This window comes from Mastomys coucha, unplaced genomic scaffold (assembly GCF_008632895.1).
Source record: "Mastomys coucha isolate ucsf_1 unplaced genomic scaffold, UCSF_Mcou_1 pScaffold17, whole genome shotgun sequence".
Lineage (NCBI taxonomy): Eukaryota > Metazoa > Chordata > Mammalia > Rodentia > Muridae > Mastomys > Mastomys coucha.
In genome coordinates this window covers 26,149,873-26,166,540 of record NW_022196899.1, presented here as the reverse complement: position 1 = coordinate 26,166,540, position 16,668 = coordinate 26,149,873, and the positions used below count along the sequence as shown (strand labels likewise).

General features: G+C 45.2%; 1 protein-coding gene and 1 long non-coding RNA gene across 2 annotated transcripts in view; both read left to right on the top strand.

Annotated features, from left to right (window-relative positions):
• Kcnmb3 (potassium calcium-activated channel subfamily M regulatory beta subunit 3) overlaps positions 1 to 16,668 on the top strand; it is a 67,621-nt gene that overhangs the window by 26,248 nt on the left and 24,705 nt on the right. The gene's annotated exons all lie outside the window — the stretch shown is intronic.
• LOC116095063 lies at positions 8,179 to 16,183 on the top strand. The gene is made up of 2 exons (XR_004120425.1): positions 8,179 to 8,284; positions 16,111 to 16,183. It is a non-coding gene; the product is annotated as an uncharacterized LOC116095063 (long non-coding RNA).

The following is a 16,668-nucleotide window of genomic DNA, read 5'->3' as shown; positions in this document are numbered from 1 at the left end:
GAGAGACAGAGAGAGAGAGACAGAGAGAGAGACAGAGAGAGAGACAGAGAGACAGAGAGACAGAGAGACGAGAGAGAGACAGAGAGAAACTATGTCACAGTATTTAGATGCCATGCACCATTGTTTTCAGGGTTCCCCTTTCCCCCTCTGCGGCAAGATGGGCAGCTAGGTAAAATCTTGAAAGTCCTAAAATAACATTTCACAGGAATATTTAACCACCATCCTCCCAAGTTTTCAAAACAGGTGTATCATAGCTTAATTTTTTTCCTGACCACACAAATGTTTGTTATACAATGGATAATAAAACAGAATAGAGAAAGAAAACTCCCAACTCCCACCCCTGAACTGGTCCCTTTGATCTGTTTTTCCATGACTTATACCTGCATGCACATATATTTTTCTCAAAATCAGATTATCACTATGTTAAGTGGCAGTTTTTTCAGTTATATATTTTTTCAGAATATAAATATTCCTGATGCAATTAAAATGTTACTGGCACCTTACAATTACTGTGAGTGACCATATAAAAGTTAAACAGTGATGTTTAAGTTATTTGTGCTTTTTTTCAAAGACCTTGCCAAGCCAGACATGGTGGTAAATTAGTGTAATTCCAGCACTTAAGAGGTGGAGACTGTACTAGTGTTCTCTAGAATAACAGAACTTGTGGAATATGAACATATATCCATAAATATATATGAAATTTATTGGAATGACTCACCGGCTGCAATCCAATTAATCCAACAATGGCCAGCTATGAATGAGAAGTTCTAGAATGTACTAGTGGCTCAGTTTCATGAGGCTGGTCTTCTGTATAAGCTGGAATCCTGAAGAAGAAGGCTCCAACAGATGCTCTGGAAAAGTGAGTGCAAGCAGGCAAAGAAGGTGGCTTTCTTCTTCCGTTATGTAGGCCTCTAGCAGAAAGTGTGGCCCAGAATAAAGGTGTCTCTTCCAGCCTCAAGCTCTGGGCCAAAAGCTGGTGCCCACCAGCCTCAAGATCTGAAATCCACTTCTGGATTGTAGTTCATTCCAGATACAGTCAAGTTGACAACAGAGAACTGTGGGCTGTGATTCTTCAAAGCCTACTTTTAACGATGGTTCTTGAATGCTTTAACCGCCCTTCTAGGCCACCACCCACCAGAGGGAGTAGAAAAGAAAAGTTATTATGATACTGGGGACTCTGCCTCAAGAAACTAAAATGGAAGAAGAAGGTAAAGAAAGGCAATGGTTAGGGCGTTGGCTCCCAGCTCTCTGCATGTTCGCCCCTGACTAGATGAAGGTAGGAAGGTTAGCTTCGTGGGTTTGCCTTTATAAGCCTCTGACTAATGTAATTTAGTGCCATACTCTGGGGATTCTGGGTATGGACTTGGCCAGTGTCCATCATTCTGACCGATATTTAATCTTGCTTCAAATTTGGCTCAAAATTTGTGGTAGTTATCTTATTCTCGCCTGGTGGGATTAACACTTGCTGTTATCCAAACTGTGCAGCAGAGCTTTCCCTCACCAGAGATTAATCATTATAGAATGGTTGCTCATTGCAGTTTTTTGAACCTCTACTTGTGGAGACAAAGCAGGACTCATACATCTTTCCCACAAATCCTTCCTCCTCCTTCTACACCCTCTTTATCTTACCCCTCCTCCTCTTTCCCATCCTCTTCCCCCTTCCTATTCCCTCCCTTGCTGCAGGCTGGCAGATCTGGGCCTCCCTCAACCTGCGGGAGAAATGGGGGTCCTAGTCAGGTCGACAAGGCATAGGCGAAGAAATGATGGCAGAGACGACACATGAAGTACAGGATCTCAATGTATTTCTTAGAAATGGCATCAGACTTTTACAGTCATTGCAAAAGAGAGATGATAAATCTGGCAGCTCAGCAGTTAAGGTACATCTGAGGCCATCTAAAACACACTGGGTCTAAAGCAGTAGCTATCTCCTCTGAACTAGTGCTGCATCCCCCGGGCCCAAACGCTCTGGGCCCGGGAGACTGCGGATTGCATGAGTCTGAGTCCTAGCCCATCTAAGTTCTAGTGCGAGTCCTAGTGTGAGTCCATAGTGCTAGTCCTGCATGCGAGTCCAAGTCCTAGTCCTTCCATACCAAGTGAAAAGCAGGCTTATGTAGCATACAGCAAGCAGGACAGATGACAAGAGTCACATAGGCAGGTGACAGTCACATCAAGGTCAGTGATCTTACTGACCAAGATCTCACATCCAGTTGTGAAGTAGGCAGAAGAGCAATGGTGTCCTCCCCGCTGGGGCTAATTTGGTATTCCTATTCTAAGTCTCTGGTTTTGCTGGAGGCAATGACTAGGATTCTGGCCTAACACTTCTAGCTAATGTCCTTGAGTGGAAGTCCTTCATTACTCCCTAGTATGTAAAACATTTCTAACTGCCTTAAGGAATGTGCTTGACCTCTGTTGCCAGCTCTGGCAAGACAGATTCCTTGAGAGAAATTCCAAATTATGGACAGCTTGGTATTAAACTAGGATAGGTTGGTAACATTGTGTTGGCCAGGAAACAATGTCCAATCTTAGCCATTTACGAATCATTTCTTGAGGTACCTTTATGCCTAATTATGAGGGCATGTTGACGATTGGAAAGACTGATCTGGAACACGTCTGAGTTAGGGGATACCAGCGACTGTCTGAATATCCAGGAGGCACAGAGCTCCTTTTGGATCCTTATTGCCTCTTATCCTTAATTAGGATTTTATCCCCGATATTTTGGATGTGACTGGAGTAGACGAGTGTGTGGCACTCCCTCATTATTTTCTGCCCTAGTTTCTTCATATAGTCTTCCAGGCTGTCCCCAGACTCACTACACAGCTCAGGCTAGCTTCAAACTCCTGATCTTCCTACTTCTGCTTCACAAATGCAAGGGATGTGAGCTAGCTATCATGGCCACATCTGGAAAACAGACATTTTAAACTTGAAAAAGAAAGGTAACCACAGATAAAGAGCAAAGGAAAGGGGGAAATAATGGACATTTCTACTTCACAGAATCATTCAGATTGATGTAGATGAGGAAGACCCACCTCTCCCAGGGCACTGGGCAGGTGTTCACGTTGGCCACTTAGGCTGTCATCCACAGCAGCCTGAGAAGTCTCTTCATCTTTTAGGAACCTTTGCTCAGGCAAAAACAGATCCTTAGCTTAAACACAGAAAAGAATTCCTTGTCTAGTCAGTGTGAATTAGAGCTGGAGATTGTTTGTTTTTCTTTATGTATGTGAGTACACCATTGCTCTCTTCAGACACACCAGAAGAGGGCATTGGACCCCATTACAGATGGTTGTAAGCCACCATGTGGTTGCTGGGAATTGAACTCAGAACCTCTGGAAGAGCAGTCAGTGCTCTTAACCACTGAGCCATCTCTCCAGCCCCCAAACTGGAGATTGTTAATGTTATTCACACACACACACACACACACACACAAGAAAAGAAGAAAAGAAAACCAAGTCCTATTTGTGTTGCCCGTACATCATCTGAGCACAAACAGACTCCCAGTAACCAACCCTTTGAAAGAAACCGAGACCTCCCTGCTCCCAACACCACTCCCCAGAAGTCATCAACTGTGAAGGGCACCAGCATCAGACAGTGGAGTAACAGTAGTGGCAGAAACAGGCTTCTAGCTGAGCTACAAAAGTAGCGAGATGGCCGGCCAGCTACTCCTCAGCTGAAACAGCATCTGGATAGTTCAAAAATGTCCAGGGCAGGAAAAAGAGTAACGGGGAACAGAGAGAGGGCAGGGAACTGAAGCTGGAGAAACAGAGAAGTCTCTACGGGGCCAGAGACCATATCACAGGCTCTGGTTGCCAGCAGAGAACTGTCTTCAAGATTCCAGACCCCAGGCCAAGAACTGTAACATTAGCTAGTGTTACGGAACCAAGGAATCTCTACTTCCTAGCCCAGCACAACAGCTGTAATTAAGAGTCCTGCAGGAAAGCTGTAAGAACACTGTTGATGCCCCCACCTGCCTGCTGTTATCAATCACTGCCACCAAATGCTGAGAGAAACAAAAGATACCAGAGACTGCCACTGGAAGAGCTTTCTCACAGCTCACCTAGGTAGGGAGGGCAAAGGGTCTCCCAGCCAGCTGACTGTGAACAATATTGCAAACTATCAAGCTAGGTCTGGTGACACAAGCTTGTAAGCTCTGTCCCTGGGGGATGGGGCAGAGCATCACTTGCAGAATGCTTGTTACATGCCTAGGTTTATGTGACTGCAGTCAATGACAATTTCTACCTAAAAGAACATCCAGAATTTAAACAGGTGTTACCTGCACTGGGAGGTGCAGATTAGCAATGAAGTGACTTAGGTTTTCCATTGCTTTTGAAGAGACACCATGACCAAGCCAACTCTTATAAGGGAAAATATTTAACTGGGGCTAGCTTACAGTTTCAGAGGTTCCAGAGGTTCAGTCCATTAACTTCATGGCAGAAAGCATGGGAGCTTCCAGGAAGACCTGGTGCTGGAGAAGGAGCAGAGATTTCTGCATCCTGATGGAAAGGCAACCAGGAGAGACTGGCTTCCAGGCAGCTAGGAGGAGGGTCTCAAAGCCAACCCCCCAGTGGCATACTTCCTCCAACAAGCCATGCCTCCTTGAGTTCTCCACTTTTCTTTTCTTTTCTTTTTTTTTTTTTTAAGATTTCTTTTATTTTATGTATATGAGTACACACTGTAGCTGTACAGATAGTTGTGAGCCTTCATCTGGTTGTTGGGAATTGACTTTAAGACCTCTGCTCTCTCCAGTCAACCCCACTTGCTCAGGCTCAAAGATTTATTTATTATTATAAATAAGTATATTGTAGCTGTTTTCAGACATACCAGAAAAGGGTGTCAGATCTCATTACCGGTGGTTGTGAGCCACCATGCGGTTTGTGGGATTTGAACTCATGACCTTTGGAAGAGCAGTCGGTGCTCTTACCCTCTGAGCCATCTCACCAGCCCAAGCCACGGCTCCTAATAGTGCCACTTCCTGGGCTAAGCATATCCAAACCAGTCCAGGCTTCTTGGAGAATTATTAGGAACTAGGTTCAAAGGGCAAAGAGGAGGGAGGTTGCTGGCCATGAGGAGGGAGGCTGCTGGCCATGAGGAAGGAGGGAGGCTGCTGGCCATGAGGAAGGAGGGAGGCTGCTGGCCATGAGGAGGGAGGCTGCTGGCCATGAGGAAGGAGGGAGGCTGCTGGCCATGAGGAGGGAGGGAGGCTGCTGGCCATGAGGAAGGTGTGGACAAAGGCAGCTGTGCTTCACCAGTGGCCTAGATTCATTCCTGCTGCTGAGATGAACTAGAAAGGCAACCTAGAGACAGTGTTTATTTTAGCTCACAGTGAACCTCCCCAGGCCTCTTACTGTATTAATCATGTCTTCTGAAGTTTTAAAGTTTCACTACTATTACTTTTCATTTTTTTCTTAACTTTATTTTAAAGTAAATCTGTATATGTGCATTTGTGTGTGCATGTGTGTCCTTCTTTAAAAGACATCCCTCCACCTCATTTTTTGGAGCAGGTTACTCATTGGCCTGGAATTCTCCAAGTGAGCAGGGCTAGCTGGCCAGGAAGCCCAGGGATCCTGCTGTGTCTGCCTCCCCAGCCCTGGGGTTACAAACACAAGCCACCTCACATTTTTAGATAGGTGCTGGGGATCAAACTTGGGTTCTCACGCTTCTCCAGCAAGCATTCTAATGACTGAGCCATTTCCTCAGGTCCATCTTTGCTATCTAGAGACAGGGTCCTATGTAACCAAGGCTGGCCTGAAACTCACTGTGTAGCCAAAGAAGCTTGACCTTTGTGACCCTCCCTCCTGCACCTCCTAAGAGCTGGGATCACGGGCATATATCACGACACCTAGCCCAGGCTCAATCAGGTACCAGGCTGGGCTAGCACCCACGGAAACCCTCCTGCCCCAACCTTCCAAATGCTGCCAACACAGGGTTCTCTAGAGTCACAGAACTTATGAGTAGTCTCTATATGAATTTGTTGATGATTTACAGTCTGTAGTCCAACTCCCCAACAATGGTCAACAGCATCTGTGAATGGAAGTCCAAGGATCTAGCTCAGTCCAAGAAGGCAAGCAGGGGAAGAAAAGAAATTAAATTTTTCCTTCTTCCAATGTCCTTATGTAAGTCTCCAGTAGAAGGTGTAAACCAGATTAAAGGTGTGTACCACCACGCCTGGATCTGGGACTTGCTTTGTCCCAGATGACCTTGAACTCAGAGTTCTCCCTATCTTAATCTTCTGGGATTCATAGCCACTATGCCTCAAGATCTCCATGCCAAGATCCAGATCAGAAACTTGTGTCTCCCAGCCTCCAGATTAGGTTCACAGGTGAGCCTTCCAATTCTAGATTATAGTTCATTCCAGATGTAGTCAAGTTAACAACCAGGAATAGCCACTCCACAGGGCTAAGTCATCATGCTAGCCTGGATATCAGTTCTTATCTGGGAAATGTCTTCTTTGAGAAGACACACAATCCTAGAGATTATTTTATACAGCAGATTTTGTGCACATGAAGCAGCAGAAGAGAGGGCTTGACTGAATGAAATGACAGTTACTGAGAAAGTTGTGGAGTGACATGCGCATGCTGTTCTGAGCCTGTATCACACCAAGAGAAGTGCCCCTCCAATGCCCAGGTGGGAGATGAACCTTGTGTGGGAAGCTTCCAGAGCCTATCTAACATGATTCAAATTTATCACATGAAAATCCACAGACAATAGGATAATGCCAAGGGAAAGAAAGGCTTAGTCCTCAGGCTTCACACTCACAGTGACTTGAACCCATGCCTCTTGGCTACATCTTCTCTTTGCACATCTTTTTTTTTTTTAAGATTTATTTATTTATTTTATGTGTATGAGTACACTGTAGCTGTGCAGATGACCATGAGCCATCATATGGCTGCTGGGAATTGAACTCAGAATGGCCCACTCACTCTGGGCCTGCTCGCTCAAGCGTAATACACTGTAGCTGTCTTCAGACGCACCAGAAGAGGGAGTCAGGTCTCATTACGGGTGGTTGTGAGCCACCATGTGGTTGCTGGGATCTTTGGAAGAGCAGCCAGTGCTCTTACCCACTGAGCCATCTCGCCAGCCCCCTCTTTGCACATCTTAATTAATCAATTTTGTTAAGACAGGGTGTCCTGTATCCCAGGTTGTCCTTGAACTCATGATCCTCCTCCCTCAGCTTCCCAACGCACTAGAATTACATGCCTACTCTACCATGCTCAGTTAACACTGTATGTGCTTCTGAAAATTTATAGTTTTAACTTATATTTAGGTCTTCAATCATCTTAAGTTAATTTTTGCATATTGTGTGAAGTATCATAAGATTAATTTAACTTTCTAAAATTATATTTAGTGTATGTGTGTGTCCACAGTGTACATGTTGTTGGGGCCTGGGGATCACCTCACAAATCAGACACCACCATTCTCAGTCAAACAAGGATGGTTTATTGAACACCACACTCTAAGGCTGATCGATCATGAACACAGACAGACTCAGTAGCTGACTGGGAGCTGAATGTGACATTGAGTTAAGATCCTATTGTACTTTTAAGCCTAAAACACACAAATATCTGTGCCAATCAGGATTTAGGGATAGGGGGTTTCCTATGTTTTTTTGTTGTTGTTGTTGTTGTTGTTGTTTTGGTTTTTTTTTTTGTTTTGTTTTGTTTTTTGTACATTTATTCTGCTCCCATTGGTTGGGGTATTCAACAGTGGCAGGGGAATTGCTTTCCCTAACATTCATGTCTTAACTTGCCAACCAGGATGTCAGTTACCCACACACATGTTTCTTTCTGCCAAGTCGGATGTCAGTTCCCAGGGAGGTCTCGGGAACTTAAACTTTCCTCCACTCTCTACTCAAAGTGGAAGTCTTATTCCAAATAGCTTCTTATATTGGTGCAGGTGTCTCTCTTATGCTGGGGTTCATCCCAGGGGCAGCTTATGGCAGGAAGTGCTGCTGGGTGGTTAGTTCACATCCAAGCTTATTGTAGCTTATTGGGTTCTCTGTATAGCCTTGGCTGTTCTGGAATTAGCTCTGTAGACCAGGCTGGCCTCAAACTCACAGAGATCCACCTCTGCATGTATCCTGAGTGCTGGGATTAATGGTGTGTGCCACCTCGCCCGAGTTAAACCTTAAACCTTTAAGCTCATCAGGGAATTCAACTTCATTTTAATGGGACACAAGTACATAATAAAGATGGTCGGTCTGATTAGAATGGAAGGACTCAGCACTGCTGTAGAAGCAGCCAAGGGGACAGTCGGCCTCAGAAGCAGGAGCTTAGGCCAAGGAAGCTGAAGGGTAGGTGGCTGTGCTCCTACAAGAAAGGACGTTAGAATGACGATGGAAGACAAAGGCAGGAGGAGCTTTCTAGAACCCATGGTTATGCACTGTTGTGGTCTAGCTCACTACTCTCTCAGGAAAAAGAATAGACCAGCTGAACTGCTTAGAGAAGGTGTGGAATACCCTGACCACAGTGAGCATTGGCTCCTACATTTTAGTAGCTCAGACAAGCATGTTGGTGCATGCCTGTGGGCAGAAACAAGGGGGTTCAAGATCATTCTCAGCTACAAAGTCAGTTTGGGGTCAACCTGCTCTACGTGGGACCCCGGATCGGCAGAGAAAGGGAGTGTTCTGACTATGTGTGGGTCACATCATCTTTGTTGTTGGTTTTTAAGCACTAAGGGTTGGACCTGTGGCCTTTGACATACTGAGCGAGTGGCACTGAGCTATAGACTAACAGGGCAGCCCGGAGTCTGCACTTTCCCCATAGAACACAGCTTTAATGTAGTTGGTGAAAATTGTAGACAGTCCCTTATTCCTGTGGACTGAATCTCTCAGGGACTCTCAACCTGGGACCTGGTCATGGAAATTGATCTGACGAGACAACCAAGTTTAATTTGGAAGTTCAGGCACAAAGGAAGATTTGTCCGTGGGGACACTCCCTCCTAGTTCAGAAGCAAGAGACTAATTACAAGGGAACACCTCAGCCGACTGAGAGGAGATGGAACATATTGGGTAATTAGCATTTCCGCCCGCAGGGAAGCATGAAGAAGTCTCATCTGACCTTTGTGAACTAGTGTACCCAAATCTTAAATCCGCTTTAATACTAAAAAGATGAGTCTAAAGGGTGCTCAGAGTCCATGAGAGACTAAATAGGAGTCCTCCATTTGGCTTCTCAGAGATGGGTATCTGTTGAATTGTATTTTTTTCTCCTGAGAATCTCTTTGTGTCTCTGGTTAGTCTGGAACTCACTATGTAAAGCAGGTTGGTTTTAAGTTTGTAAAGACCCTTCTGCTTCTGCCTTCTTAGTGCTAGAATTATAGGCATGCACTCCCAAGCCTAGTTCTGCGTGTGCGTGTCCTAGCCCTATTTCAGAGTCTCCTGATGAAAGGATTTGGGGTAGCTCTCAGCTACTTTAATATTAGAATAGAAATTTGGAAACAGGAAACTACTACAAAATACATGCATGGGTAATCTCTTCTTGAAAAGAACTCCAGTAGCATAGGGAACTTCCACGACTTGACACGTGGAGTTTAGGAAACCATGAGCAGCAGCATGAGCAGAGCTCACAGCACGTGGGATGTGGGATGAACTGGCCCACTGTGAATGATGCAGATTGCCTTGGTCAGTGTTCTATTGCTGTGAAGAGACACCATGACCACTGCAATGTCAGAGTATAAGCCAAGTAAACCTATGCTCTCCAACTTGCTTTTTGGTTGTAGTGTTTTGTAGTAGCAATTAACACCGTAACTAAGACACATGAAGTCTTGTCTTAAACTTAGTATTTTCCTGGCATTTCAAGTGTGCACATGGTCAGTTTATGTGCAGTTGGAGATGGAACCCAGGGCTTCATGGATGCTAGGCAAACACTCTCCCAAAAGATGCTACCTCCCTAGTACCAATATTCTAGTTTAAAAAAACAAATTTATTTATTTTATGTATGTACATGTGTTTTGACTGTTTGCTTGTATATGCACCACATGTGTACAGTGCCTACAGCATCAGATAACATAGGACCACGTGGGTGCTGGAACCTGAACCCAGGTGCTCTGCAAGAAAAACATGAGCTCTTAGCCACTAAATAACATCTCGAGTCCTCAGATTTTTATCTCTTAAAAAAATCTTTCCTGCTGGGCGGTGGTGACGCACGCCTTTAATCCCAGCACTTGGGAGGCAGAGGCAGGCAGATTTCTGAGTTCGAGGCCAGCCTGGTCTACAGAGTGAGTTTCAGGACAGCCAGGACTATACAGAGAAACCCTGTCTCGAAAAAAACCAAAATAATAATAATAATAATAATAATAATAATAATAATAATAATAATAATAATAAATCTTTCCTCTTCCAAATGTCAAAACAGGTCATGTACATGCAAGGTCCTCAAAAGTATCCAGAAGAAGAGCACTGTCTTTTAACAGCTTTCTGGATTCTAATTCCAGCGTGCTGCAAATCAGCCCAGAGTTAGCAGTGGTGTTTGCTATTGGAAATTATCCCTAAGCAGAGGCAGATGGGGAAGGAGATAGCCTACTGTATTCAGCTCTATGTTCCCCTGCTGCTCTTAGTCAGTGTTCCACTGCTGTGACAAAGCACCATGACCCAGGCCTTGATAGAAGGAGACATTTAACCGGGGCCTTGCTTACAGTTTCAGAGGGTGAAGCTGTGACCACCATCATGGCAGGGAGTGAGAGGCAGGTAGGCAGACCAGCAGGCACGGGGATAAAGCCTTAGCAGAGAGCTTTACATTCAGAGCTGCAGGCAGCAGCAGGCAGAGAGAGGGAGACTGGGCTGGACATGAGCTATTGAAACTTCCAAGCCCTCCCTCAGTGACACACCTCCTCCACGTGTGGCACCCCATGTAAAGAAAGCTGGGGCAAAGTACAGAATCTTCTTCCCATATTGTGGCCTTCTGGAAAGAATTGCATGGGGGCTGGGAAGATGACTTAGCGGATAAGAGCACTGACTGCTCTTCCAAAGGTCCTGAGTTCAAATCCCAGCAACCACATGGTGACTCACAACCACCTGTAATGAGATTTGATGCCCTCTTCTGGTGTGTCTGTCAGTTCCAGTGTACTTATATATAATAATAAATAAATCTTTGGGCTAGAACAAGCAGAGTTGACCAGAGCAAGCGGGGTTGACCATATCAAAGCTTACAACCATCTGTACAGCTACAGTGTATTCACATACATTAAATAAATAAATAAATCTTAAAAAAAAAAGAATTGCATAAACCATGATAAATTAAAGCACTTGAAAGCAAGGGCATGAAGGGGATGCCCTGGTCCATGTTATCCCTGTGGCAAAGGCAAAGAAAGGCCTAAGAAGAATATTCTTGGCTTGTTCACATGACCAAAGATGCTAAGATGTAGCACCAGGTACATTCCTCCAGTTCTTGCAATTACCCAAGTTTACAGTAAATTTCAACTCACATTTTGCTTGCTTTATAATAAAAATGAGAACTGATTAGCTTTGTACTATGTCTTAGTTTCACTGCTGTGAACAGACACCATGACATGACTAAGGCAAGTCATATAAATGACAACATATAATTGGGGCTGACTTACAGGTTCAGAGGTTCAGTCCATTATCCTCAAGGCGGGAACATGGCAGTGTCCAGGCAAGCATGATGCAGGAGGAGCTGAGAGTTCTACAGCTTCATCTGAAGGTTGCTAGCAAAATACTGACTTCCAGGCAGCTAGAATGAGGGTCTTAAGGCCATATCCACAGTGGCACACCTACTCCAACAAGGCCACACCTACTCCAACAGGGCCACACCCTCTAATAGTTCCACTTCCTGGACTGAGCATATATAAACCATCACATACTACTTGAGTTAAAAAAATACTTAGAGTCCCCTGGTTTGTACCCACTCAGATCTTTAGAATATATCTTTTGGTCCTCAAGACTTTTGGTGGGCTGACATCCATCGAAGGCACATCAACTCCAGCAAGGCCATGTCTCCCTAAACCTTCCATCACTCAATGCACCAAACTTCCATAGCACATTACTCTGCAAGCGATGCATAGATCTGGTCATGTCCACTAAGTGTGCGCACCAACTCAATACAATCGTCTTTAGACAGGGCACAGATTGCTCTCTGGTACGTGTAGTGTGAACCTGTGGCAGGAGGTGAGCAGGAGGAGGACAGCACAGGTATTTCAGCAGAGAAAACTTGACCTAAACATGGACCAAAAGTGAAGAGGCTGCTGATGGTTTCCAAGGCATCTTATGGGTGCCTCATCTCTCTTCACTCAGGGTTCACTGTATGAACCCCTGGTTCAGAGGACATTGGTGGGGGTGGGGGTGAGGGTGGGGTGAAGGTAGGAGTGAGGGTGGGGGAGAGGGTGGGGGTGTAGAGGTGGCATTCCAGCTCCATCCATAGTCTCAAGAATGAGGTTTCTCCCTGATCATTATATTTACATTTCAAGGTTTGGGTGTCATGGTGGTAGCCATTCAAGGGTAACACAGGATTCTCTTTTACCCATAAAAAAAGGAGCTGAGGCACTTGTCCACACAAATTTGCAGCCTACCTAAGCATCCCTAATGCTGCTCCTGGTGGTGTCAGTGCCTGGGGATGACCCACAAACCAGTGTGAAATCTTGGTGTCTAAATGCTGGGGTGTGTGAGTTGCTGTTGTTAATATATATGTTACAGAGTCTGTTTAGCTTGTAATTCAAGAGGAATACAGTCCCTCAGGACAGGGAAGACAAGGCAGTGGACAAGGAAGGTGCTCCAGCAGGAGCCGCTGGTCACACTGCATCCACACTCAGGAAGCGGAGCAGGGGGTGAGAACATCTATTTTAATCTAGTTGAAATTCGTTTCATGTTGACTTTCCTTGAATGATGACAACCTCAGCTGTTAAGCTAGTCCTACACACTGCTCTTTTCTACCTTAAATTCAGACTTTCTGCCATCTAGAAAATGGAATAATTGAAGCAAAGTGCTATTAGCTGACAAGGAAAGACCCCGAACAGAAAGTGTTTCCCTTTGAGTGTAGTGCTGAACCCTTTCGCAATCACAGAATCTAATTTCTTAGCATGGCAATGTTTGACCTACACAATAATGTTAAAAAAGGAAATTAGCTGTACCCTTTCTGTTGGAGAGTGGAATTAAATTTAAAGTTATTAGTATATAACACTAAATTTTGTATTAATTAGAGTATTATATAAATTATTCTTTGACTTGTGTAGTCACATATATATGTGTGTGTATATATATATATACATACATATATACAATATGTATATGGAAAGAGAGAGGGGGAGGGGAAGAGGGGGAAAAAGAGAGAGAGAGAAAGAGAGAGAGAGAGAGAGAGAGACAGAGACAGAGAGAGAGAGAGAGAGAGTCTTAAGTAGCCCGGGTTGATCTCAAACTAATTGTTTAGCCAAGAATGACCTTGAATTTACAATTTTCCTTTCCTAAGTGTTGGAATTACAGGTGTGTGCCACCACAGCAGACCAGTTTAGTTCCTCCTTCTCTTACTCCTCCTCCTTTCAATATTTTTTTAAAGATTTATTTATTTTATGGATGAGTACACTGTACCTGTACAGATGGTTGTGAGCCACCATGTGTTGCTGGGATTTGAACTCAGGCCCTTCGGCAAAGCAGTCAGTGCTCTTAACTGCTGAGCCATCTCTCCAGTCCCCTTTCAATGTTTTGAAGACATGTTCACACCTGTAATCTGATCACTTCAAAGGTGGAGGCAGAAAATCAAAAGGTCAGGGTGTTATTGCTGACAGTTTGAGATAAGCCTGGGTGGGCTATGTGAAGCCCTGTCTCAAAATACTGTAAACTAAGATAGTGGCCACCAGCAAATGTTAAATTAAATATGTAATCCCCACTCTCTTTTACTGAATTGTAAGGAACTACTATCTAAATTGCTTGCAAAGCCTCTTGTTAGGCTTATGTCTGAGTGGTAAGATTGTGAACTTTTGTTCCTAAAATTCCTTCCTAGGGGGAGACATAAACACTGTTTACACTTCTCCTAAGGTCCCAGACTGAGGCACCATTCTGCCGAAGTTGGCGATAGAGAACCAATGAGTTTAATTGGGCTTCCTTACAGTGCATAGATGAGGGGTCATCTACAGGGATGTGGGTGCTGCTTTCTCAACAGGCGGCACCTGAAAAATCTTACCAATCAGGGCTGAGGGTCCCCACAACCATAAAGGGTCCTCCCTTCCCTCAGTCTTCCTTGGCCAATATACTTAGTCTTTCTCTGAGACTATGTACAATTAAAGCAGAGTTGTAGACAACAGGTGCTAGGGAGGAACTCAGGTGAGGGTCTAGTCACCCATCTTACCCCTCCAAGAGAGGGTATAAACAGATACAAGTCAAGCTGGGATTTTTGTTTTGCAAGGGGTCACAGATAAACGCCCCAAGATGGCAGTTGCTTGGCTAACTCAGAAGAGCTTCTAATGCAGAAAACTAATAATGCCTTTGGCAAATGTCCTAATTTTGTGGGATCTATTTGAGTATTTTTTGTTTGTTTGTTTTTTTCGAGACTGGGTTTCTCTGTGACTCCTGGGCTGTCCTGGAACTCACTCTGTAGACCAGGCTGGCCTTGAACTCAGAAATCCACCTGCCTCTGCCTCCCAAGTGCTGGGATTAAAGGCGTGTGCCACCACTTCCCCGAATTTCGTGGGATCTAGTTTCCTTATTCGAGGAACATAGGAAATCATGAACTTGGTAGTGCTCCAGCACTCAGGATATAGCCAAATGGTAGAGTGTGTGAGGCTCCAAAGTTTGATCCCCAGAATGAGGGAAGGGGCTGAGGGAGGGAAAGAGCTAGATTGTGGTGTTCTACCCACTGGTTAGTTATTCATGCATTTTCAAATGTACATATTTCACTACAATCAGAACCCTTTGTAGCCCAGATTGGCCTCAAACTGTACCTCATAGATGCTGGGATCAGAGGCACATACCTGACACCCACTTGACTTAGTTTTTGTTGATTATTTGTTTGTTTTTATAAGACAGAGTCTTTCTATTAGCCCTGGCTGTCCTGAGAAGTCACCATGTAGACTAGGCTGGCCTCGAACTCACAGAGATCCACCTGCCCCTCTGCCCCTCTGCCCCTCTGCCCCTCTGCCCCTCTGCCCCTCCGCCCCTCTGCCCCTCTGCCCCTCTGCCCCTCTGCCCCTCTAACTCTCTACCCTCCCCTGTGATATAAGGCATGGGCCACTACATCTAGCTTGCCACTATATCCAGCTTACTTGACCTAGTTTTCATGTTAAAGACTAACAGGACAATCTTCTGGTTCATCTTCAAGGTCATAGATGTGTTTCGGGAAATATTAAAAAGAATCCACACTATTCGTCAACGCACTGACAGGCTCGCTGGCCTGACCTGGCAAGCAATGGCCGGCCTGTTCTCATCTCGTGGAGATTCTGACTCAGAGCTCCAAAATCTCTTCACCCAGCTCACTAAGTTCCCACTGGCGGACAGCTCCATGCTTCAAAACTCCCACAGCCTTTCATAGTGCACTTCTGGCAAACCCACACTCTGCAGCCGTACCTTTCTCTCTGGAACCAAGCTGAACTGCCGAGTGAAGGAAAACACCACACAAACTTAGTTCTGAATCAATGGTAACTCAATGGCTGAGTGCATCAACTAGAATCCTAATCTTGTAAACCATATTAAATCTAAATCCTCTGGTGGTTAATCTGCCAGGATATAAACTGGGAGACACTCATAGCTACATCTTATCCTCTCAATATCCCTGCCCAAAAGCCCCATCTCTCTTCTGCTTCCTCTCTTACCTGTCCTACCCAGAAGTCCCACTTATTTGCTCAGCGATTGGTTCCTTTATTCATTGGGGAAGGTTCACACCATTCCTGGTTCCAGACAACCCCTCCTAAGAAAGCAGAATTAACATCAAAATACAGGCAGCACCAGGGCCACCCACAACATAGATGTGGCTCTGGAAAACAGATTATTTCAACAGTCTAATCATCCTTAAGTTGGTCAAAGGATATCCACAGTAAGTAGTGGAAAAGGAATCTGTCCTCTTGTGTGAGGTGAGGGGTAGAGCCTGAGATGAGAGGCCAGGTGAGGTGATGGTCTTGAATTCTTCCTGTTCCTAGCATTTGTGGCTGACTAAAGAGACTGCTGTGCATTTTCGTCTACAGAGTTCTTCCAGAAATCCCTCTAATAGCCTCACGCAGGCTGTGATCCTCCCTTCTGTAGGGATGCACAGAGGCTGAGGAACCTGCTACACACTCCACACAGCCCCTAAACCTGTGACCAGACAAAGCCAATGGATGGCAGTTTGCCCCTGCCCTGGCCCTGTGGGTTACCAGGTGGCTATGGTGATTCATAACTGTGAGTCTGGGGCAGTGAATAAAGAGACATGTGGGGGTTCCTTCCGGTCTATCTGGGCTGGTGTCCAGAGCAGACCTTGGGCACAAGCTCCACAGCCAGTCCCACAACAACAAGAGGAAGCTCCATCCCCAGGCACTCTGACACACCCAGGATCAGAGGTGAGGAGGAACCAACATCTGTCCCAACACTGGGAATAACTGGGACCAGCGGGACCAGGCACACAGGAACTTCGCCAGCCCAGTGGCTCAGGTTCCTTCTGGTCTGTCTGGGCTGGTGTCCTGAGCAGACCTTGGGCACAAGCTCAGCAGCCAGTCCTACAACACCCAGAGGAAGCTCCACTCCCAGGTGCTCTAACAAGCCCAGGA